This window comes from Triturus cristatus, chromosome 5_2 (genome assembly GCF_964204655.1).
Source record: "Triturus cristatus chromosome 5_2, aTriCri1.1, whole genome shotgun sequence".
In the NCBI taxonomy this organism is placed as follows: domain Eukaryota; kingdom Metazoa; phylum Chordata; class Amphibia; order Caudata; family Salamandridae; genus Triturus; species Triturus cristatus.
The window spans coordinates 456708540-456734948 of NC_140588.1; the positions used below are offsets into that span (position 1 = coordinate 456708540).

Consider the following 26409-nt stretch of genomic DNA (forward strand, 5'->3'; position numbering starts at 1 on the left):
CTCCCCAAACAGACTCTTAACTGCTGTTCTCCTGCACCAGCGCGAAAAGGTCAAATATATATAAACTCCCTGTGTCACAGACCCGTCGTCACACTAACTCATTCACACACGCATTCATTGGTGGGGCACATAACACCAACATTCACACTTCTCACTCGTATCTGCACACAGGAGGATGAGGACATGTGGGGGGGTACCTTATTACCTATAGAAAGAAATATTTACAGTATATACATTATATATACATCTGCACATATAGCATCTTAACTTTAACATCAAGGCACTGCACCACTTGGTCGACGGACCAATTAGTTGGACTGGTTGATGGTGATTTAGAACCAGCTAAAACGCATTAAAGCTTTGGAATCCTTATTCAATGCCCTACTTAAAGAACCACAAACTCATTCTCTGCAAATCAATGTTTAGTTTATATAATTACTTGCTTTCAGTTTCATAATTAGCATTTCGGTCAATGAAGTTCAAATTGAATTATTCAGGACAATTTAGCATGACATATATTGATCTATTCTTGATATCGGGTCTCTTTCTCTAACTCTGTTAGCTCTGCACAACTCAAATCACTTCTGATAAAATCGTCCCAATCGAATGCAGGCCAAAACTCAATAAGTCCGGAAAGCTCTTTTTTTCAGCACAGCACAGTCTCAAAGATATCCAAAGGACCAAGCAATCGTGCAAGCAAGTCGATCACGCAAGTTCGGGACACCCCTTCTGAACGCACTAACCTCCTCTGCCCCTTTCCTACTCTACTATCCTTTTTTTATAATAAATTCTGGTAAAAATGTAACATTTACTGAATTGGGAATGTATTGTGATTGGTGAAATCCTTTAAAGTTGCAATATGGTCTTTTATTTCTCATAGTCCTGGGTTCTCAGGGAAATGGCTATATCATTATTTTAGCTCATACAGTTCTCATGCGAAAAGGTCCGATGTATCGACATGTTGACCTTCCGTTATAGGTGGTTATTGTTCTTTCTGGTCATTCACATTGACTGAAATATGACAGTCCTCCACGTTCCTATCCTTGACAAGGAACACTGTGCTCTGAATTGAGGATGCCTGGAGATCTTCGGAGCCATCCGAGTCTGCGCAGTAGACATCGTGCTCACAAGACGGTGGCCATTTGCGAACTCCATTTTGAATATCATGGCCTGGCGGGCCCGAATGCCAACTTAAGCAAAACAAACATAAAACATAATTAATATACGAAAATGAAGATTCTAATGTTTTAACCCACACTAATCCCATAATATATTAGTATTTTCCTAGCTTATAGCGACATTTAAAGCAATAATACTCACCATTTGGTCCCAGCAGGAACGCAAAATGTCACAAAAGCAACACAGATCATTCAATTTCTATCACCACACCTTCTATTGTTAATATGCGTACCACAGTTAGTCATTAAAGTTATTCTGCCAGACAAATAGCAATTAGTCCCGCGTGTAATTTGTGTTTATCAATGTGTACTTTATTGGTTAGTATACCACGGCACACAGTTAATACAGGTTAATATGTAAATTGATCACGTCATTAGTATTTTCATGCAAAATAGAGAAGGTATACAAAATTTTGTTTTACCTGCTCCATCAATCCCCCCTTTGGTGATTTTTAATATCACCACAATTCACTAAAGTTTGATAAAATGTTCACGGAAATGAATTCAGTTCTCTTAAGTTTTGTTACGTCACATCATAGTTTCCCCCATCTTATCCTCTCTTGTTTTCTTATACATATTTTCTTTCCATTCTTCCAGTTCTATGTCTCCCATTTATCTTTCCTTTCTTTCTTTCTCTCTTTTCTTAGCAACTTCTCTTTTTATTTTAGTTCGTAACTTTCTTCTTTTTATACATACACATGCCAACCTCAGAATTAATACTAATATTATCACACAAGTTACTGGAATTAGAATCTTACCTACAAATGAGCTACCTAATTTTATCAGAAAATTTTAATAGTAGAAAATCCTTTCCCAATCTTCTCCCAAACACTCTCAACCTCCAATGGAACAATTTCCTCATGCAAATCTGTAATATTTCGAATATATTTCTTTAAATCATGACTCTCGTCAGGAATATAAGTACAACAATGTTGCAATTTCAGCATTCCACAGCCTCCTCCCTCTATTGCTAAAATAATATGAAGGGCAAGTCGATTTTGCATCACCATGGCTCTCATGGCAAGCATCTCAGTATTTACCAGCAAGAACCCTCCAGCAGTGCTTGTCGATAAGCGATCAACTACTGTAGACAGTTTTCTAATTTTGTGTGCATTCAGAGATATTCCAACTGCTGGTATCAGTGCTCTGAAAATATCCCCTATAATTTCTGACCAACTTTCCCTCCTTCTTCGTGTTAGTTGTCTACCTATCTCATGCGCACCGTCTTTACCCCTTCCCACATGAAATATCTTTGGGAAGACCAGGCCTAGGTAACATGTGCCATACCAATGGTCCGGTAGTCGACAATAAGCTTTGTCCCCACAGATAACATATAATCCGGGCAATACCGGATCATTTCCTCCTTTAAATCCCCATCCTCCCATGATTCTATACGTATCATGGCATTTACTCGCACCTATGAAATAGTTATCATACACAGTTTCATTTCTTCTAATACACAATTTCCCTCTCTGAGGCAAATCTAAAGCCGTAGCCGGACTGGTTTCTCCTTTCAAATGTTTTTCTCTTTCAACGTCCCAGACCGTCTTTTCTCCCTTTCCCGCAGATATCTTCCTTTGCATCTTGATTCTCCTCTCTTCCACCATATCCAAAAAGGTATTTTCTTCTCTCTTCAGACTACAAGTGAGATTATTCCTAAATACTGCTTCTAAAGCTAATTCTCTAGTTTCTAAGAAATATTCACCTAAAACTTTAGGTTTTATCTTATTCAATTCAGGAACTACAGGTACTTGTGAAAAAATGTTATCTACATCAGAGAAATAATATTCTAGTTTCCCTGTTTTATAAAACAAACTTGCTAATACACTACATGTTATTCCATATGTCACAGGATGGTGGTGGTACGTAACGCTTTCAGACACTGATGCAGGTAACTGCATGCAAACGTAACAGTCTCTCACATCCATGGTTTTTACATATTCATATAATAACTTTGAGAAAACGTTGTTAGAAAAATCAGTTATGGACCTATCCTTATGTAAATCAGTTCTATCTATCACTCTAGTTGGATGAGTATCATGAATCTTTTCTATATTAGTCTTATTCTCACTATGACCCTCTATCGTTTCGAACGTTACTTTAAATGAAATCATTAAAGCTACTACACTCAACAGAAGCATTAGTAATCCTGTACAACAACAACACACCTTGCACCATCTTTGAAGGAACAAACATGTAGATTTTCTACCTTCTGTGTTTGCCATTTCGGAAATGATCACTGTCTTTTGACTTAGCCTCGTCTACTCACAACTAGTTTTGTCTAAACCCAAGGCTCTGAGCGCCTACTTAGTTCCTTTCAGATATGTCTCTTACTCAGTAATTCAATCTCTCTGTGACACCTTTGTGCCCCTTCAATCTGGCATTTGATCGTTCTTCACTTCGTTCTCACAGTCTTGGTTCAGAATTTCCTGAACATCCGTCTCTTCTCCGATGTCGGACAAGATAACTCTCATGATTTCTGAATCTTCGTCTTCCTCAACCACTTCTGGTATAGTCACACCTAGACTTCCTTGGCTGTCTGCTTCCTCTTGTGCTTCAGGAAGTGCCACGTATGTCCATTCTGGTGACCTATACTTCTGGTTTGGTTTCTTAGTCTGTTTTCCCTTCTCCAAGTATGTCTGATCAATGTCCTTTGATTTCTCTTGGCTAGACACCTCATTCACTTGTTCTGCTCTAGATGACTTTACTCGTGTCAATCTATACCTTAATCTTTTTACCTTGTTTGGCCAAATTTCCTCCTTCGCTGGCTTTTTCAACTTACTTCCCTTTTCACCCCTTTCAGTTTTCCATGCTCTTTTCCTCAGGAATCGACCTTCTTGTACTTCTTCTTCGCTGTCCTCAGATTGGGTTCCACCTTGACCCTTACCTTCGGTAGATTTTCTTTCCACAACTTCCTGTTCCCTCTTTAATTTTGTCCCTCCTCGTGTTTCTTCCATGCAATCTTCCTGCTGACTGACTGTCCCTTCTTCTACCTGAATGTGTGGTTTCCCTACACCTCCTCGGGGGTCTTCCGAAACAATCTTACCCCTACTCTCTGTATCTAGTACCTCACCTTCTACTTCTGTGACCTCAGGTGGAATTTCTCTCGTATTTACATGTGGAGCTTCTTTGTCAAGAATTTCCTTGACAGTTTCCTCAATGTTCTCTTTTACATTTTCATGTACTTGCACTTGTTCAGGATCTGATTCTGAGCTAGTGTCAGAAATCTCCAATCTCCTTCTTAAGGGCAGATTTTCTAGTGCTATAACTGGATTTGATTCCAACTCCCCCCTTCCAGGAGTTGGTCTTGTTCTTGCTTCTTCCGACTCGGAACTGGTATCAGATTCTTCCATCAGATATAGGCAGTAGTTTGTTGACAGGAATGAAAACATGTCTTATTGCCCTCCCCATTACTATTTCATGGGGACTCAGTCCAGTATTCCGATCAGGGATAGATCTAATAGTCATGAGCACTAGAGGCAAGACATCAGGCCATTTCAAACCTGTGGCCAAACACATTTTCCCCAATCTATTTTAATGGTGCCATTCACTTGTTCCACCACTCCAGAAGCCTCTGGACGATAAGCACAATGCAGTTTTTGCTGTACATTCAATGCCTCACAAATCAGTTTCATAATTTCATTATGGAAATGTTTCCCTCTATCTGATTCGATCGTGACTGGAAAACCAAATCTGGGAATGAATTCTCTCAATATGAGTTTTGCTACTGTAATTCCATCACTCCTTCTAGTCGGGTACATTTCCACCCAACTTGAAAATAAGCAAACTACTCTACTACTAAAACATACCCCAGCCTATTTCAGGGGGGCATTTCAATGAAGTCAATCTGCATTCTGGTGAAAGGACCTCCTTCCCGTCCTATCATTCCTAGACTCACCACTGTTTTTCTTTCGGGATTGTATTGCTGACATATAAGGCAACTCTGACACAGGCTATCAGCTACAAGCCTAAGCTTGGCATTATACCATGTCTGTTTGAAAAGCCTAATCATTGCATCCCTTCCTACATGTGCCTGTCAATGATACGTCCGTGCCATGGTAGAGACCATGCTATCAGGCATGACTGGTCTTCCATCCCAATAAACCCACACGTAGTCTGTCTCTCGGGGTGCGCATCCTGATTTTATCCACTGTTTCCTTTCCTCATCTCCTGCCTCTTCTTGTAACTGCCTCACCTCCTCCCATGTATTCACAGTGTTAGCAAAAAGTAAGGGACATTAATTCATTTCTTTTTCCCTGCCTCGATTAACCGAATTCTGGTTGTGCGCACAATACTGCGCCATGTCATTTGCAAACTCATTCCCAGCCGACACATAGTCAGCAGTCTTTGAATGGGCAGCACATTTTACTACTGCCAATTGCTTAGGCAGCTGAATCGCCTCAAGCAATTTCCCAACCACTACAGCATTCCTTATAGGAGTTCCACTTGATGTCAAGAACCCTCTTTGGGACCATATCTGCCCAAAGTCATGCACCACCCCAAAACCATACTGACTATCAGTAATCACAGTGACTCTCAGATTCTTTCCCAATTTGCAAGCTCTTGTTAGTGCAAACAATTCAGCAACCTGGGATGATCTCACTCCTTTCAGGCAAGACGCTTCCAGTACAGCCGCTACAGTACATACTGCGTATGATGCACTCAAAATCCCTTCATCTGTTCTCAAACATGATCCATCCACAAACATCACTTAGTCACTTTGTTTCAGCAGCACATCTTTTATATCAGGGCGTGGTTTAGTGCAAAAGTCAAGCACTTACAGACAATCATGATCCACGTCATCCCTTACTTCCACATTCTCAGCATCAGGCAACAACTTCGATGGGTTCACATTTAGACACCTCACAAGGCTCACATTTGTTGCACCTAAAATGACCTTCTCACACTTAGTTAGATGACTATGCGTCATAAACTGGGTGCAACTCCTAGTTAAAAGGATCGCCACATCACGAGGCACAAACACTCTCACAGGCTATCCCATCACAATTCCTTCACTCTGTTTCAAGCTTACAAGTAGCCGCTACAGCTTTCAACCAACCAGGTAATGCCACAGCTACAGGATCTAGTACAACCGAAAAATTTGCAATTGGTCGCCTCAATTTTCCATTTTTCTGTACTAGCACAGAAAGTGAACACCCATTCCTTTCCCTGCAATAGAGCTCAAACTCTTTTTCATAGTCAGGCATGCCAAGAGCTGGGGCTTCACACAAACCTCTCTTAATAGTTTAAAAGCCTTCAACTCCTCCTTATTCAATTCAAGGGGGACTTTCACATCACTGTTTGTCAAATGTACCAGAGGTTTTGCAATCAGTGAGAAGTTGCTGATCCACTGTCGGCAATATCCAACCATTCCAAGAAACATTCTCACCTCTCTTTGAGTCATTGATGCTCTCATTCCTTTGATTATCCTGATCCTATCTCAGCCCTTTTTCAATTCTATGGCCTAAATACTGTACTTCCTTTTGGCAGAATTGTAATTTTGACGGGGATACCTTAAGTCCTCCATCTGCCAAGTGATTCAGCAACGCAACAGTATCCACTACGCAGGCTTCTCGAGTTCTCGATGCCACCAATAGGTCATCGATATACTGGACTAGTACTGAGCTTTCGGGCATTTTTAAATCCTCAAGAAACTTTTCCAATATCTGATTGAATATGGGATTCGGCACCATGCCAAAGTACGTTAGCCGAACCGGAACGCAAAAATCTGTTGGCTGTCAGGGTGCAATGGGATGGAAAAGAAAGCATGACGCAGATCAATGACTGCGTACCATTCTGCATCATGAGGAATCTGGTATAGGATCACAGAAGGGTTTGGTATGATGGAACAACATGATACAACAATTTTATTCTCTTTTCTCAGGTCTTGTACTATCCTGAAAGTTCCGTTAGGCTTTTTCAGACCCATAAATGGCGAATTACATGGACTACTCATTATCTCTCTCAAAATACCTTGTTCAATCATTCTGTCTATTATAGGAGTTACTCCTGCAATTATCTCAGGTGTCAGTTTGTACTGGGGAATATTTGGGTAACTTGTTCCTTCTTTTACAGTAATTTTTACGGGATCTACATTTCTCATTAATCCCATGTGTTCTCCCGTGAAATCCCATACCTCGGGTCTCACCGTTTTCTTCAATTCTCGAGGCAATTCCTCTGGGTCAAATACAACAAATGCATCAGTAACCTCAGGTTCCATATTGGCCATAGTCATTTTGTATAATACATCCTCATCAGAAGTCTCAAAAGCTATGCCATCAGGAGTACAGAAGATCGTACAATTCATCTTACACAACAAATCCTTCCCTAACAAATTTAGAGGGCTGGTGTCGCATACGACAACGTGGTGCATGTCATTTGTAAATGATAAAATGTTCTGTCTAGTCCAAGGAACATGCACATAGTCCCCTCCTGGGAACTCCCTCATGGGACATTCAGTTACCACTGTCTCTTTTTCTCTTACTGGGAAATCTGAAAAAGTCTTGTCTGTTGCTTCATCTCGTTTCCGAAACCACCTGCTCTTCCATTTATCTACATCGTCCCATTTCCTTAGCAAAACAATCAGTTCTTTAATTTGAGTTAATCTTCCTGCGGTATTCAAATTCTCAATATCCTTTTCAGAAAAGTCTACTCTGTATGGTTTCTGTAACGATTTTATTCTCTCAAAATCAATACCCATTTCACTCGCCACTTCCTCCAATTTCTCATGCAAACGTCTTGCCTTCCATGTTATACTTTTACATAGAAACATTAGCTCTTCATCCTGATATGCTTTCAACTTTTCTGTTGGAATACTCCCTACTATCAATTCTTCCAAAGTTATTTTTAATTTTGCCACATCTAAAGGTCGAGGTTCGGCATCTTTTCGCTGTAGGCTCCGTTACCAATCACTTACTTTCATCAGAAGTGGGACCTACAGGGATTGTTTCATTTCTTACTCGCTCTAGACTTCTCTCTGGGGATTCTGGTGCAGATTCTATAGTCATCAATGTTTTACTTGCTGGACTTTGATTTATTGTCAAATTTTTAGGAGTACTTAACCCAGACGTTCCTACCAAGTTTCACCAGGGGTTTTCTCCTGAATTCCTTTTTCCCATCACAGTTTGTTTATTACTATTGTAAGGAATCGTTAGACAATGCTCACTATCTTTCTGCTTATCAAAGACCGGCATCACTGATCCTATCGTTACAGGAACAGTTACGGCTTCCATATTTTTGGTTAATTCCCTAATCTTTTCAGTTAACTCCAGGGTAGTTCTAGCTAATTCAGCTGAGTTTTCATGTGCCATCCTAACGGGCTGTGTATTTTCAGATTCCCTAAATGGATTGTTTTTCCCTAAATCAGGTGACGTCGGCTCAAATGTCTTATTTCATGGTGCTTCTTTTACTGGCGCACTTGGCATCAGCAAAGTGGAATTTGGTTGGTACGGGGGAGGATTTTTATAAAACATGTCCTCGAGTACATCATCCTCCGACTCATTCACACCATACTTGTAGCCCTCTGGCCCTGTATTGTTTCTCTTTTCTGTACACTTTCTACCACTAGTCTCTTCAACATTTCTCATCGGGAACATCCCATCAGCCATGTTTGCACTCCGCCATTTCCTCATCCTGTCATTATGACTCTCCTGTCCACACGGTCTCCCAAACATGTATTTATACCTTCCGCCACTCCGCTGTCGCTTCCTTTCATACATCTCATCTTCCCATTCTGTTAAAGCTTCAAACTGTGTAGGTCTAGGTTTCGGTTCTAGTCTCATCATCCTTTCTCTTAAATTCCTTAATACCGCTAAACTAAAGGAGCCATTTTCTGGGAATGCTAATACTCCATCTTCTTTGGTATACTTCGCCCAATTATCTTACCAAATACACGTATGATACCCATATTTCGCCACCATGAAGGATGCGGGCGATTTCGGTGGGGGAAGTATCTGTCCTTCCCTAGTCACAATTGGCTTGTCCTTTTTAAATAAGTTCTTGATTTTTCCAAACCATGATTTTTTCTCTTTCTCTGGTGGATCGTAATACATCATTTTCCTAATCCGGTATTGCTAGATTTCCTCTATGAATATTCTGTGGTCTTATCCAATCGTAGCGCGTTTCACCCTTAACGCACCAATCAGGAGAGTTTACGTCACCCTGTAATTTCTTCAATACCAGCGCGACTCACACTAACGCACCAAACCGGAGCGTTTAGGTCTCTTGATAGCTGGCCAATCCCAGCGTGAGTAACACTAACGCACCAATCCGGAGCGTTTACGTCTCTTGATGGCTGGCCAATCCCAGGGTGGCCTTTCTGACGTCAGCTTTTCTCGCTACTCCTGCTTCTGCTGACCCCTCCTTTACAATTTTGATCGGCAAACTTTCTTCACGTTCTCTTTCACTCAAAATCTGTTAGTAACGACAGAAAACACCACCATTGTCCGTTTCGCTAAACCAGAGAAATAGTTTCGACCTTTTACACAAGAATTCCGTATTTCTCGAGAGCAGCGCTTACCTCTGCCCTTCCACAGAATTATTCCATTCGCCGATAAAGTAGAAATTCACTCTACTTTACCCTTCTATCAAGCATAGGCTAACCGTTTCTCTGGAGATAAAACACATGTGGAGACTACAATGCTCCTGAGAATTAAGGCCAGAGTTTCACGAGAAACCCGGGTGCTATTTCACTTACACACATTCATACGGAAAATGTAGCCAATATACACAAGAATTCTGTAATTCCAGTAGGCAGCGCTTACCTCTACCCTACCACAGAATTATTCAGTTTTGTCGATAAAGTAGCAATTCCCTCTACTTTACCCTTCTTACAAGCTTGGGGAAGACCTATTACCTTTCCAGTGATAAGTGTAATCAGAGCTCACGATCGACTCCTGTTCTTAAGGTTGAAATTTCACAGGTGGCCTTCGCTATCCATACACCACTTTCACACAGAAAATATCCCTACCGATAACACACGGCGATGTTACCAATTCGAACCCAGACAATGCGTCGTGCAACTCCAATCGTCACAAGTTTTCCCCGTGGACCTACAGGGCAATCAAGACAATACACCATGCGACTTCACTTGCCACACGTTTTCCCTGTGTACCTACAGGGCATCCAACTTCCTACATCCCGGAAGTCTTCAAAAACAACATAGAACGCAACACAATTCAACACAGAATGTTAGTACATAAATCAATAACCAATCAACCATTCATCAATAATCAAAATCAATAGTCAATAATCACCAAACCAATGCAATAAAACCAACCTCTGCTACCAGAAAACTGCACCGGCGTGAAAAGGTCAAATATACATATCCTCCCTGCGTCACAGACCCGTCGTCACACTAACTCATTCACACACGCATTCATTGGTGGGGCCCATAACACCAACATTCACACTTCTCACTCATATCTGCACACAGGAGGATGAGGAGTCCGCTGGACATGTGGGGGGTACCTTATTACCTATAGAAAGAAATATTTACAGTATATACATTATATATACATCTGCACGTATAGCATCCTAACTTTAACATCAAGGCACTCCATCACTTGGTCGACGGAATCCTTATTCAATTCCCTACTTAAAGAACCACAAACTCAGTCTCTGTAAATCAATGTTTAGTTTATATAATTACTTGCTTTCAGTTTCGTAATTAGCTATTCGGTCAATGAAGTTCAAATTTAATTATTCATCACAATTTAACATGACATTTATATTAACCTATTCTTGATATCAGGGCTTTCTCTAACTCTGTTAGCTCTACACAACTCAAATCCCTTCTGATAAAATCGTCCCAATCAGGCCAAAACTCAATAAGTCTGGAAAGTTCTTTTGCTCAGCCCGGCACAGTCCCGAAGATATCCAAAGGACCAAGCAATCGTGCAAGCAAGTCGATCACGCAAGTTCGGGGTACCACTTCTGAACGCACTAACTTCCTCTGCCTCTTTTCTACTCTACTATCCTTCTTTTATAATAAATTCTGGGAAACGTGTAACATTTACTGAATTGGGAATGTCTTGTGATTGGTTAAATCCTTCAAAGTTGCAATATGGTCCTTTATTTCTCATAGTCCTGGGTTTTCAGGGAAATGGCTATGTCATTCTTTTAGCTCATACAGTTCTCATGCGAAAAGGTCCAATGTATCGGCATGTTGACCTTCCATTATAGGTGGTAATTGTTCTTTCTGGTCATTCACATTGACTGAAATCTGGCAGTCCTCCACGTTCCTATCCTTGACAAGGAACACTGTGCTCTGAATTGAGGATGCCTGGAGATCTTCGGAGCCATCCGAGTCTGTGCAGTAGACATCGCGCTCACAAGACGGTGGCCACTTCCGGAATCCATTTTGAATATCATTGCCTGGTAGGCCCGAATGTCAACTTAAGCAAAACAAACATAAAACATAATTAATATACGAAAATGAAGATTCTAATGTTTAAACCCACACTAATCCCATTATATATTAGTATTTTCCTAGCTTATAGCAACATTTAAAGCAATAATACTCACCATTTGGTCCCAGCAGGAACGCAAAACGTCACAAAAGCAACCCAAATAATGCAATTTCTATCACCACACCTTCTATTGTTAATATGCGTACCACAGTTAGTCATTAAAGTTATTCTGCCAGACAAATAGCAATTAGTCCCGCGTGTAATTCGTGTTTATCAAGACTTTATTGGTTAGTATACCACGGCACACAGTTAATACAGGTTAATATGTAAATTGATTACGTCATTAGTATTTTCATGCAAAATAGAGAAGGTATACAAAATTTTGTTTTACCTGCTCCATCACTCCATTTCTGTTAATGACCCTATATGGAATGGAGATTTGTGATAATGTGTTGATTTGAGAAATGTGAACAATGACAGTTGGGTGGACATTTTCACGTTGCCTTATATTGCAGAAGAGTTGATGGAGTAACATATGTTTTCAAAACCTTGATATGAGGTCTGCATACCCCCAACTAGTGCTAAATCTAGACAAAGACATATGACAGCTTTCATCACCCTAGAGGGGTGCTGTTTGGCTTAGTGTTAGCGACATCTGTTTTTCAACATTTGTTGGGTCATCTTTCTGTCTCAGGTTGTTGCTTTCCAAGACGACACACTCGTTTTCAGGAAACGTTTGGCTGACTGTGATCAATCTTTAGATGACGTTTTACATGTGCTAGAGATGGCTAGCATAACTTTTATAGAGGATAAATGGGAAATCAGATGTCACAGAATTCAACCACCATACATTTTCTAATTAGGATGTAAAACTTTGCCCAGGTTTTGTGGAAACAATTGTGCATGCTGGTGCCCCATGTAACAAACAACAGTTTAAACCATTTCTGTGTCTTTTGATTCCGTATTTCACAGAAAGTTTCCAGGAAAAAAAGTTATTTTGAGATATGTAATGAAATGTAAGGATGGATTTGTGGAGGAAACCTCTCCTCGTTAAAACTATGATTGGGTCAAAAAGGAAATTGTTCAGTCACCTGTCCTTCATATATTCAAGGAAGAATTGGAGTGCAGTTTAATGATAGATGCAAGTGATAAGTGTTTGGTAGTCATTCTCTTTCATAATAATGGAAAGAAAGAATATACAAATGGGTTCACTTCGAGAATGCTTCACTACTCGGATACATGTACTTGGTACTCCAGAAGGGACATATTGTATTGTGTTGCTGTGTGGGTTGTGAACAAATTTAGGCCACGCATTCGGGGAAAACAAATTTCTGCTTTACACCAATCATTGCTCCTTAGTCAACATTCTGAATGCAGACTCCAGGAACAAACAAACAGCTAGAATAGGATGACTATCTAAAACTAGTTGCTAGACAATAATTTAAAGACAGACCATCTACCAGAGGAAAGAATGTTCATGCAGATCTTGATATGATTACCTATTCAGGATTGTGAAGATAATTATGTAGGATGATGATAATAAAGAAAGCTTAGTGACTAGTGTGGATGTGAATGATTAAGGGACTGTTGAAAATCAGTGCTGCATCTTTACAGATAAATGGATGCAGGTATTTAAGTATTCAAAACAGTATGTTGTAGGAAGTACATCGTTTTGTATTGGGGTGGCTTTCCAGAACAAAAACAATTAAATTTATAAACGTATGGCCCTATTGTAAAGTCTCCAAATTACCCAGCAAGATGATATACGCCCTTGTCCTAGGATACTTCCTACTTTGCCAAGTGGGTTGAGGTCAGATTTGTTCAAGAACCATATACTGAGAGTGTGACAAATTTCCTGACAGAGGTTTTCTCAAGGGAAGAATTGCCTTCTGATCAGATTTCTGATAATGGCATCCAATTTTCATCATACAATATTACACTACTTTGGCTGGAACGTGGCAATTCACATACTAAAGTGTCTCTAAAAAAGGTTGCTATGCCTACCCCATTCAAGTGTGGGGGTATATGAGAGCAAAATACTCAAAGCATGTGCCGAAGATGCTGTCTAAATGGCATGCCCCAGAAAATGTAGAACAAGTTTGTAGTAATTCTCCGCAAAAGTGAATTGAAAATGGTGGAATATTAAGAAGATCGCACTCTGTATTATTGGAAATACGGTTTTGGTGATGGAAATGAAAATAGGTTGATGCTATAATATGTGGAAATGCAACAAATGATTTAGTCTGGTCAGGATAAGCAAGAGATCCCGCAACTCTCCTAACAGGCAACCAAATCAGCATGTAATGTAGATTATTTTTTTATTTTGACTGTTTTTGCTTTTTGTTTTTTTGCAAGAGCAGTCACTTCTCATGGTTTTATTTTATTATTGACTTTTCACTTTGTTTCTCTGTTTGATTATATATATACATGTTTTTTCTATAATTGTTTGAAAAAAAGGAGATATAGTTTGCATTCTTTAATTTCTTTATACACCTTGTAAGGTGATGAATGTTCTAGATACTGATTCGTGACAGTTCCCGAACAGTCATCAACATTCTAAGGGGGATATTCTCAAGAACGTGTGATAACTATAGCAAAATTTGCTTAACGCAACTGTGCACATCACAGTCTATCGCGGGAAAATAACGCTGTGCTAATGTTGTATTCTCAACCCGGCGGCACCATGCAATAGTCTCACGATAACGCGCCAAATGACAGCGTTAAAATGAACGCAATGCCGAAAAAACGCGAAACACCAACACGAAAAAAGTTGCGATGTGGCCAATCGCCTTGCAAAAATCTGCGATAACCAGCGACAGGCCTGCAATTCCCATGTGTCATACAGAAAAAATGCCCTATAAAAACACATAAAAACACAAACAAAACAATACAAACTGCGTAGCACCATGGAGGAAGCCGGAGAAAGTACAGAGGATGACCAGAACCCCACAAGCCCCCAGGAGGACCCGCCTGGGACCTCGGGATCACAGAAGGGCAAGGAGAAGAAGACGAGGAAGACGAGGTTCAGTCCGCAGGAAAACAGGATCAACATCACGGAGGTGATAGAACACCACCAACAACAGTTTGTCACCTCCAACGTGCCATTGGCAAACAAAAATGCAATATGGCAGGCCATCCTGGACAAAGTGAATGCAGTCGGAGTGAGGAAGAGGACAATTGGAGAGGTCAAGAGGCGCTGGAATGATGCGAAGCGCAAAGCAAAGAAGAAACTCGCTGACAACCGTCAGGCAGCAATGCAGACTGGAGGTGGCAGTCCAGCGGAACACCAGGAGCTGGATGAGATGGAGGAAATGGTGTCCACAGTCATCAGTGGGGAGATGGTGGCAGGAGTTGGGGGTCCGGACACTGCTCGACATGACCTGACACAACGGCACCAGGGTGAGAACCCAACAGGGACTGGGGGACAGGGGAAAATGGGCACAATGGCACACATGCATAATTAAGTAGAGCACACTGCACACCCACAATGACTCTGGAGCATGTTCCTGATCCCCTTGGCACACTGCAGCACACATACAAACAGCAAGTAGGCCCACGTCCACCATGGACATAAAGGTGTTCCCCCCACTCCAACAATCCCACAACCAACCCATGCCCACGTGTGAAAACCAGCAAATCTGTGTGTCTGTGAGCCACACTGACAATGCAAGTAACAATGCAAGTGACACTGCATGACGAATAGCATGGCTGCAGTCCAATTATCATGACATGCTGCACGCCAAGACACTGAGGTGGCTGAGTGTGGAACACATCCGGAAAGGAGCAGGTCACACCCTGACACATCCACATGCACACACAACCCCTGACGGCAACAACACATCTGCGGATAAACCATGCCCAAGAGCCCAAATCAGCGAAGTCTGCAACATCTCAGCACTGTAGAAGCACATGAGTTAAAGGCACACCGCCGCAAAGGGATAAGGGGCAGCAAAATCACAGCTGCAGGGGCGACTCACCCACAATGCAGCACACACATATAGCAATAACAGCACATCAACATTGACGACAATGTGCTGGTTTCCCTTTCATGGTGCAGGTTGTCGTCTGACTTAACACCAGGTAAGAGCAGGTGTTAAATCACTGCTGCTAATGCACTTTATCGCATGTTTTGCGGTCTTATCGTTGATCTGGCTGGTCGTTGAGAATGTTGCGAAGTGGTGTTGTCGCGGATTTTTGCACGGGAATGCCTACTCTGCATCTCATTAGTGTTAGTTGCCGGAGTCATCTGTGGTGGTGTTTTTTGCGGCTGCTATCGCCAGAAAACTGGTGATATCGGCTGTTAGCACCAGCTTGTGAATAGTGCAATGAATTTATCGCCACTTTGGCGGCGATAAAGTGCCGTTATAGGTCCTTGAGAATATCCCCCTTAGAATGGCAGTTAGCATCAATCAGTACAATCACGTACTTCCAACAAAAAACAACCACTGTGGGTAGGTGGCCTGGAAGTTGAAACTTGCACTTCAAGTGGTTTCCTGCCTTTTTCTTGTGCCTCCACATATTTGCACGTATTTTGCGATGTGCTCGCAAGTGATGCTGAAACAGAAGAACAGTATTTCACATTTTACAATTTGGGTCTCAGAAGGAAAGATATTTCAAGGAAAAATCATTTTTATGAAGGAAAACATGATAATTAAGAAAATTTAACATTTTACTATTATTTTGAACATATGTATACGATCCGTAGATTTTACATACGTAGGTTTTGGGGAATTTATTCACATATATATTAAGACGTATTATTTATGATGCACATAATTTACGAATATGCAAGTGAGATAGTTTTGTGAATTAGCCAAATGGAGATAAACTATGACCAAGAGTTTGTTGAAATGTATTACTATTTTGTGAATCAGCACTGGTGAGTGCAGCCCAATTTCCATAAACAGCAGTCCATATCGCAGAACTATTTTTGCAGGAAACTAGGGGATAACACTGAGACCTTCAAGGGCTACAGCTAATCCTGTAAATCCTAGTTGAAACGAATCATAAAGATAAAACCATGGATATTTCCAAGTTTGTCCTACCAAAACAAACTTTAAGTTGAAAATGAAATCCCTTCAAAACATAACTTTTCGAAAAAAGAGAAGCAGCTGGCCAAAGCCAACAACAGCTGGAATAGCTCCGGCTTTCTGAAAGATTGCTTATGTTCGGTTCATACAGCGTTTAGAAGAAATTCGCATTAACTGTTGGCAGCCTACAACAACTCTTAGTTCTTTTCATTAAATTCGATGTGGCTGTCAAACATTGGGTTTGGGCTGTGCCTGCATATAATCTATTTTTAGTTTGTGGTTACCTAGCACGTTTGCTCCATAACAAGAAATTAAAGTACATGTTTGGTCTGTTATCTTTCTCGAAAGGGTATTTTGATTGCACAAAAAGCATACAGAATATAAATACAAGACTAAAGAATTATTATGCACTGGCTATAGTTTGTTTTGATACCATTTGCCTGAGTCAGCAGGTTCCATCCTTACCCTATCATGAGAATGTGCTAGGCTGAAGACAGGTTGTCATGAAGTTGACATTGGAAGTTGGTGCCAAACTTGAGTATCTGTCTTTTCTTAACATTAAACTAAAATCTTTTCGTTTTACAGAGGGAATGATGTTGTTTCAGTCAAATTCTATGAAATGCTAGCTACTTCCACATAAGGCTTTCAGATTATAAATCTGTGTTTTCAGTGGACGTGCCAGTTCAGTTAATGTCCTTCTTCCTCACCACGTTTGATATATTTGACGGGAAAGCTGCTGATACTAATTTGCAATGGTGGCACGTAAATAAACTAAATTACGAGATTGATTCAAAAAAGTATTTTAAAACCACCCTGAGTGCAGACAGTCTGCCATTAACCTACTCCATATGCTATGGGCATGTCCAGTGGTTGTAGACTATTGGAAACTGGTGACTGAGAATGTATCTGCAAAACCATGGCTAAGGGTGGAATGCTCGCTAAGGCGCAGTGTTTTGGGCTTGTACCACACACTTAAAAAAGGAAAAATTCAAGAATAGTTCACGCCAATGGTATTGTTGCTGGCACAGTGCAGAAGAATGGTCCATTGGACTCAGCCTGGGGGTCACTCAATAAAGCTGTGGTTCAAGGATGCACTGGAATGGCTGATAGTCGAAGAAATATGGCTTACCATGTTGCAAACTGATGATAAGGACATCCAGGACTTGGCGTGAGAAAGGAAGATACCCTACTAGAGCAGGACCTTGGTCCGCCATTTATGACGTTTTTCGAGCAAGGTTTCACCCTCGAATAGCTCAACTGCCTGAGCTGCGTTTGTGCAGAGTGAGAGTTGATATTTAATGTAACAGAGTACTGCTGCTGATTGGGCAGGCAATGGATTCGTTCCCCTGTTTGTTAACTTGTACAGGGAATTCTCAGGTGTGGGTGCTGTCAATGATGAATTCATGTTGTGAACGTTTATAAATGAATAAACATATAAATTAACCGTGGCAGGCACCCTGAAGTGTCTGCCATGAGGTGGAGGGATGAACACAACCTCCCATTTCCCTCTGGGAGCATGTGTTATGGGCGGTTTACGGCCGTAACACATGCTCTCATAGGGAAATGTGAGATGTGACTGCACCATGTGCTGTTGCATTGTAATTAGGCGGTCGGGACTGCTGACTGGAGGTCCAGTTTCCTCCATGGTGGCTTTCAGAGGAAACTCCGACAATAGGCCCCTAAGTGTTTGCTGTGCGTTCCTCAAGGATGACTGTGAACAACTATGCTCCTTGAAAGTTACACTTTAGATGCAAAACTCATTGCACAGTACCAGATGCCAAGCTCTGAACAGGAAATGTGAAATCTTTGGCAATAGACAGATGAGGTCAAATCTTCATATTATTGGTGTTCCTGAAGGGTTGGAGGTGGCTAGGAAGATTCCTAGCCCTGGAGATTCGCTGATGCCCCGGTTCTCCAAGTTATTGAATGTCTATGTACTAGAGACCTCATGTACAAATGGTTTTAGCAGTCACAAACTCTCTGAGTCAGTAAAGAAAAGGGTTTGAAAATGCTAAAATGACTTTTTAAATATAATAATTTAATTGTAATAAGCCTGTTTAATGATTCAGAAAAGGTTTTCCAAATCATTTAATGGGTTTAGGAAACCATTAGGATTTGCTATTTGGTAGGGGTGTGTTAAGGGTGTTCCATCTAAATGCCAATGTCTTATGGTATGTATCAATGTTTTGCAACCAAAATCTCCACCCCATCAAATTTCCTGTTGTACTCCCTAGCCTGGTTCAAGGCCTTTCACACTTGTGATATACATTTGTGCTTTAATTGAAGAAATGATTCTCCCGAAGGCACAAGAGAAAATCTAATTCAGGCAGCACCAGGATCTACATACTTTATATTCCCAGATTAAATTTTTGAGACTGCTGGTAGATGACAACAAGAAATGTGGTGACGTCCGTCACAATTCAAACATATAGGTATCCAAAACGCCTTGGTATCAATATGTAATGTGGCAATTAACTGTAGGAGGTAATTTCAAAATTGTAACTGAGGTCAAAGACGCAAAAGAGATTTTCTTCAAGCAATAACAGCCTTAGTGAGTTATGAACTGTTAGTGGACTTTACACAACTCCAAGACATCAGCTGAGTGATGTGGTGATATGGTTATGCACTCATAGGTGTCTTTCTGTTGAGAAATATAACATGAGTGAAATGTGGGATGAAATGAAGGTTCATGCCAGTTTCATACATATTTTTGATTAATTATTGGATGGACTTAGGAGGAGTAGCTATTATAAACATTATTCCTTCCGTCAATACTAGTTCATTAACAAAATTGTATTATCTATTGGTAATAAAGTAGTCCTATTATCTGTCTTGGTAGTGGTCCTCTTATGGCAAGGAAGGTAAAAACATTTATTAATTCACTAGGGGATTCCTAACATTTACAAATCTACAAATTTAATTATATTTTTACACACCAGATTAGAAAACTCTTTTCAGCAACATTTTAAGTTCAGATAGGATGATCATTAAAATGAATTTACAGGGACAATTTCCAGGCAGTTAGAAGGTTTCCTTGTTCACCACGCAGATAACATTTGGCACAGAGTTATGAAGATTTGAAGTCGGTGTTGCATCACTTTTTTAATGCAGCTCTGATGCAATATCCTTTCTGATATTTACAAAGCAACACAATTGTCAATTTGCGTGGAGTTGTGAGATACAGTAACACAACACAGCGTATTGCACTGCCTTGCATTACTTTGTGTCATATAGACGTTTCATGGGTGGGGCACGGGTGTTCTCATGCATCCTTCCATTGATTATGACGTAAACCCATATTAACAAAAAGATGTAGACATGGGTTTACACCAAAGTGGTGCATCTGCCTGAGGCTGGCATAGTGAGGAGAAATAGGTTTGTTTTTCCTTGTTATTTCCTCCTTGCATGTGTGAAGAATTTTGCAGCAAACATACAAAGACGGAAAATCTCCAATTATAGTTTTTGTGCAGGAAGCTAACCCTTCTTGTACAGCAACTATCCTGACCATAATGCAGGCATCCTTGCAGTGCCATATGGAGGAAGGGTGCCTAAGTTGGCACTAGACAGCATAAAGTGAACCAGAGCAAGGACAGAGCAGAACTGCACCATTTCCTTAAACATATGGCATGGCTCTGCTTTCTCCATTTCAGGCAAAATAGCACAGCAAATGAACTTGCTGCACTGCGTAACATCAATTATTTGTAAGTATGCCCCCTTGGTTTCTTTGTTCCTATATCATCTGTTACTGTGATATTCATTTGAGGGTGCATAATATAACCTCAATTAAAGGGACTTCCTTTGGTAGTCCAAGTGCATAACAACTGATAAAAAACCCGGTTAGTGCAGTGAGACATAATTACAATACATGCCCCAACTGGGAGCGGAAACCTAGCTCTAAAGCGTTGTATTCGAGGCATTAAGAATCTGTTCCATCTTATTGCAAACCATTACTGACCGATCAACCTTTTTATGCAATCTTTCCCTGAATTTTAGCTGTGTGCAGGCTGTGAACATACATTAACAGAATCTCCTCTGTCATTTCTGCTACTCTACCACATTTTTACTCAGCTATAATAATGGCCTAGCGTGAACCTATCCTAAGGCAACCCTTTAATATCAGTGTATGGGACTGAATTTTGTTCAGGCTGTTCTTGCAATATCGCTCCTGCGTGACTGTACCACACCTCTAATTTGAGTCAATCTTGGCCTTTAATAATTTGACAGCTAAATTAGAAGAAACCGCCCCGCAGGAGTGAGAAATCGTTTTAATTCCACCACTTCCCTTTAATCACTTCTATTTTACCGGTCCATATTGGACTGCACAAAATAACCTATAATTAAATTTAAAACCTAAATAATCACATTGTTTCGTAGATGGCACTTGTCCTCTTGCAATTGAATACATTATATTATCTTTCATAAAAATGATGATCGGGGAGATGACCAATTGTCAACACACAATATAAAGAGATTATAGTCTCAGTGATTTAACAATATTGACCAAATAAAGTATGTCCTAAAGTCTATCTGGACCACATGCAGGAAGCTGCTTAGAGTAAGTGTAAATTAATAGCAGCATCCAGGTATTTTACTTGAATATTGGACCTACTTTATGATACGACCTATATAACTTGTATTACCCTAAGGGACAGGTACATGTAAGAAGTGCAATAAATACACAAATGTTTGTTTCCAGTCTGAAAGACATATGGCGAGCTGGGCATTGATACCAATACCAGTGCATATTATTTACTCACAATCTTCCATACTACAGTATAGATTATCAAACAATTAATTGATGATGACTAAACAGTCATACAAGTGCATGATATACACAAAAACAAATTTCATAAATCAATAGATTAAAAACAGAGAAGATAAACGTTGTGAGGTGATCGGAGAATAGAAACTCAGACAATTCCTTGAAAGTGACAGAAGTTTATTAGAAATAAGAAACACAGTAGACTGCCTCTACGCCATGTAAGTTTTAACTGTCGGTGTCAGTTGACTCAAGCCACAACACTCTAATATCTACACTCAACATTCCAGATGGAAGCGATAGCATATATTTTACCCACATTTCACCAGCAAATGCTGTGACTGATCACAACACACTACAATATGCAAGACCATTATTGAACACTGGAATTGTACCATGACAAGAAAATTCAATAAAATACCAATAGTGATACAATCTGTTATAATTATGCAGAAATTTAATGAGACAGATGTCAACCTCAACCTTCCCATTGGCACCTGACAGTTAAAAATGATTGCAGCCATAACATATATAGGTAGTGTATTCAGCAGCAACACATTTAAAAGGCCTAGCTGCCCGTTCTTGTGCTCATAGGGTTTAACGAAGGATGGAAAACAGTGTCCTCGGGGCATCATAGAATTTGCAGAAGAAGATATATGCCTTGCAGGGCTGTGCAGGTTTTTCCATCAGGCAGACAGAGGATGACTGGTTCTGGTGCTCTGATTTCTTGGGAATGTTTACCAGTAGCAGGACCAATTCTAATTCTCCCCAAAAGATCCAGTCTTACAAACCAGACTCCCACCCAATATGAGGTTTAATTATAGCAGAGGTTTTTATTTAATGCTTTGAAATGAGTTTATTTAGAATACAATAAAGCACACAATTCAAAAACAAACAGAGAACAAGTGAAAAAGGATTAGTTAAATATCTCTACTACAATATAAATCATCTATAAAAGATAACAATTATGCATGAAAAGTTTGGTTATTCAAGGTTAAAGAGAAAAAAAGGCAATACACATAAAGTTACATATAGAATTAAAATAACAATCATGATAATTAATTTACTAAGTGAAGATGGGGGAAAGTCAGGGAGGTTGAAGAACTTCTTGTTGAGCAGGTGTGCGTGCAAAGGAATGTTGCACACTATCATCTAAAAACGGTGTATTTTATATATTTCTTTTGTGTTTATACAGCGCGAACTAGACCCTCAAGGGTGTCAGAGCACCTTTACAGGATTGATGAGGGGTGAATACATTAGGGAAAATCATATAGATTCTTTTTACCAGACACAGGCGGTCTCAGATCCCAGGGTAAACATTTGAGATAAAAACAGGTAGATACATGTTACAAGAAACAAGCGGTCTTAGATCCCAGGGTGGGATGCCCAGAGGTATCGGGTGGAAATCATCCGGTTAAACCTATGGTGAGGCTGTGAAGGCAGGTAGAGCAGAGTCGGTGAGGTGACTGTAATGCCGGAGTTAGGAGAGGAATTTGCCCATTAGGAATGTTTTGGCCTCCTTTTTGAAGCAGGCAGAGATGGAATTCTTCTAATGGCAGGCCCCCGAGAAGGCCCGATTGTACGTTTCTTTTTATCGTAAGCTTGCCGGTTGGAGCAGGAGGTCTCTGGCGGACCGGGAGTTTCTGGCCCCTCATGATATTACAAGTTTCTGGGTGAGAAAAGCAGGGGAATTGGAGTATAAGGCCTTGTGAGTGATGAAAGCCAGCTTAAGATATATCTTAAAAATATCAATTTTATTATCAAAATATTAATGTTCTGGCTGCATATACAGTGTATGTAACTGTAAACTTATATACTGCATGAATGTAGTTATATACTGCGCTATGGTATACTGTGTAAAGTTAACTGTATAGCACAGTGCATGGGGATTAGAACTAGTGATGTGATTAGTTGATGGCTGTGTTTACCAAAGGAAGAAATTAGTTATTTTTATGACAATATGCATCACTGTACGGTCAGTGTTTGACTGACTTGTGGGTTATGGTGTTACATATAGTTAATTATTAAGTTTTATTATTGTTAATAACCTATTACCACTTTCATAAAGTAGTAATAGGTTAACGTTTTTCTTTGAAAATTGTATACCTTATCGACCCCTCTGGATTTTTTAACATTTTATACCTCAATAACTGCACCCTTTTGAGGAATGTCCGCACATTTTAACAGGCTTAGTCCACTGGTTTAATTCTGGAAGGAGTTAAAGTTTTGCTGGGTTGGCTGAAGGAGGTGTAAAGAAAAAATGGGGATCCCAAAATGTGCTTAACTCAAACATATTTAACATATACTTTTTAATTTTGTGTTGCACTTAGACCGGGTGTCGTATTTTGTTGAAATTTGGCAGGATTACATGTTATAGAGCTCACACGTTTATTTTGTGTGGTAGAGGTAAGTAATGTAATTATTTAATAAGTTTTAATTTATTTAAAGTTAGTAATATTTGTTATTGTGGTATTTTTGCAAAATGTGGGGGTATTTCGCAGTAGTACAATGCTAATTATGTATTCATTGGCTTTACAAAAGTTAAAGGCAGACATGTTGTTTTTAGGTACACTTTCTCCGTGTTGTGGGTTACTCCTTCCACTGTAGATAAGTACTAGGTTTGGTATTTTTGCCCTAACAATTACCCCTTTGGTAAAGTGATTATAGGTAGAGCAAAATATTTATACATTTCTAGATATTTGTTTTAAAAAGTAGTGCTGGAGTACTGCTGTACTCCCCCCAAAAATTTGAAGGTTAACATTTTTGTTTATACATTTTTCTATATGTTATACCAGTGTTCGCTGAACTGCAAGTAGCGTGGTTATTATTACTAATTAATGCACTATTCTGTACACATTTTTGTGCATATTTAAATATATAAAAAATGTAAGAAACACTTTAGCACAATATATTATTAAAATACAGTGTCTTATAGTGTATTTACAATGGTATTTTTTTGGTACCGAAGAACTCCTGCGGTACTCCCAATTTAATTTTTTTTTTATATATAAACGTATAAATATTTTTGCCTACCTATTATCACTTCACTAAAGTGGTAATAGGTAAGGGAAAATACCAAGCCTAATATTTACCTACATCGAATAGCTTAATGCAGAACAAAGGGTAACTCAAGGTGAAAACAAGAGGGCTGCCTTTAACTTTTGAATAGGCAGTCATTAGCCAATAATCTAATGACATGCCATCTCTACATACCTCAGGAGTATGTGGTACTACTTTGACCACACATATACCTAGATTAAAAACCGTTTAGAAACACTTATGAAATACTTACTTGCAGTACACCACAGAATCATCTGCGCACCATAATATATAATCAATCTAAATTTCATCAAAATACAACTGACGGTTTTCTGCTACATGAAGTACAAAAGTCTATGGGCCTTTTATAATGTTGGCGGTGTGGCAGTAGGCCACCATACCAGCGCCCTGCTGCCACATTGCCAAAGCCATAATGAGACCGACCGCCGGATTATAACTGAAATTGTAATGTAAATGTAAATTGATACTTGTATAGCGCACTACTCACCCGCAAGGGTCTCAAGGCGCTTGTACGAATACCGCTGTGGTACCCATCCTGGCTTTCCCTGTGAGGCGTCCACTCCTGGGCACCCCCAAGGTGGAGGCCAGGCATCCTTAGCGTTGTGGGGACAGTTGTGGAGATTAAGCAAGCTATTGCCCAGAGTTGCAGAGTGGGACTCCATGATTGGAATGGCACCGAGGAGAGAATTATCAGGTCCGTGGAATTTTTGAGCCCAAGACCCGCCGAGGCGGGGAATTGAACCTTGGTCCCGGGCTAGACCTCTGCCTCAGGGTCTGCCGCTCTAATCATTGAGCCACACTTCTCCACATTGAGCCACACTTCTCCAAATTGAGATTGGGTGTTCCTGCTGCGGCTGGCGCACGGCGGTGGAGTGCTAAGGCTCATGTGAGCCTTAGCAAGGCACCACAATGGGAACGCCATTGGATGTTCCTTCAGGCTATGGACTGTCAAGTTCATGCCCTGCAGGAACTGGGGGTGCATGCATACAGGGGGGCACACTATGTGTCACCCTGCATGCATCCCCTGGTGCAGAAGCAAAAGGGGGCCCTGAAGGGTCCCCATTTGTTTCTTCACTGCCGCATTTTTCAAGGTGGGCTCACCGCATTTAAAACTGTGGTCTGAGGAAACTCCTCATATGCTTGGCGGTGCTGCAGCGGCGCCGCCTGCAAATAAGGGCCCCAGACTGCTGCAAGACTGCCAGGGACCTGGCAGCAGCAGTGGACCCATGGCGGTCTGACTGCCCAACTTGCAGCTGGGCTTCAGGACCACTAGTGTGTTGGGAGCCTCACCACCACTGTGGGTTTGGTGGTCAACATAAGGCCCTATTTCAAATGTATTTGATTTTACAGCTGGTACACCCCCTTTTTTTTCCACCACCCCCTTGATGAAACCCCGCGAAACCTTCAGGACTTCAAGAATGAAACAGGCACACCAAGCCTGCAAAGTTATGCAGACATTCCTCAAACGGGTGCAAAGTTATTAAGGGACAAACATCAAAAACTTCCTATGTCTGGTCACCTTAATATAATATATATTTTACCTACTGGTGTTTGCTGGTGGTAGTTATAGTTATAATCTAGTTTCCAAAAGAAAAGCATTTTTTGACTTGCCTTTAACTTTAGCGCCATTTGACGAATCTTAACATAATTTTCAAAAAGTGGTCATATGATTCTGGTTGTTATTGGAAAGTTTTGGGTGGTGATCCGTCAAACGGGGGCCTAGAAAAAGGGGGGTCAAAAAACGTTTGTTTCCCTTGTTAATTTCCGTAGGACCTTTAGGTGCCGCTACAGCCCAAACTGCCGAATGAAACTACTCCAAGTTTGGCAGAAAGGTAGATTTTGGTCCAGGAAAGTGCCTTTTTGTGATTAGGTTTAAATCCGTTCAGTAGTTGCAGAGTTATTTAAAGAAATTTCCAATTGTCTATATGGGGACGTGGGGGCTCTGCAACCGCTCCCTAGCTCTTGCTGAGATC

The 26409-nt window shown here is 40.5% G+C and overlaps 1 long non-coding RNA gene across 1 annotated transcript in view; it reads right to left on the reverse strand.

Moving 5' to 3' along the window:
* Window positions 1-26409, reverse strand: part of LOC146823151 (uncharacterized) — a 300863-nt gene that overhangs the window by 138833 nt on the left and 135621 nt on the right. The window lies entirely within an intron of this gene.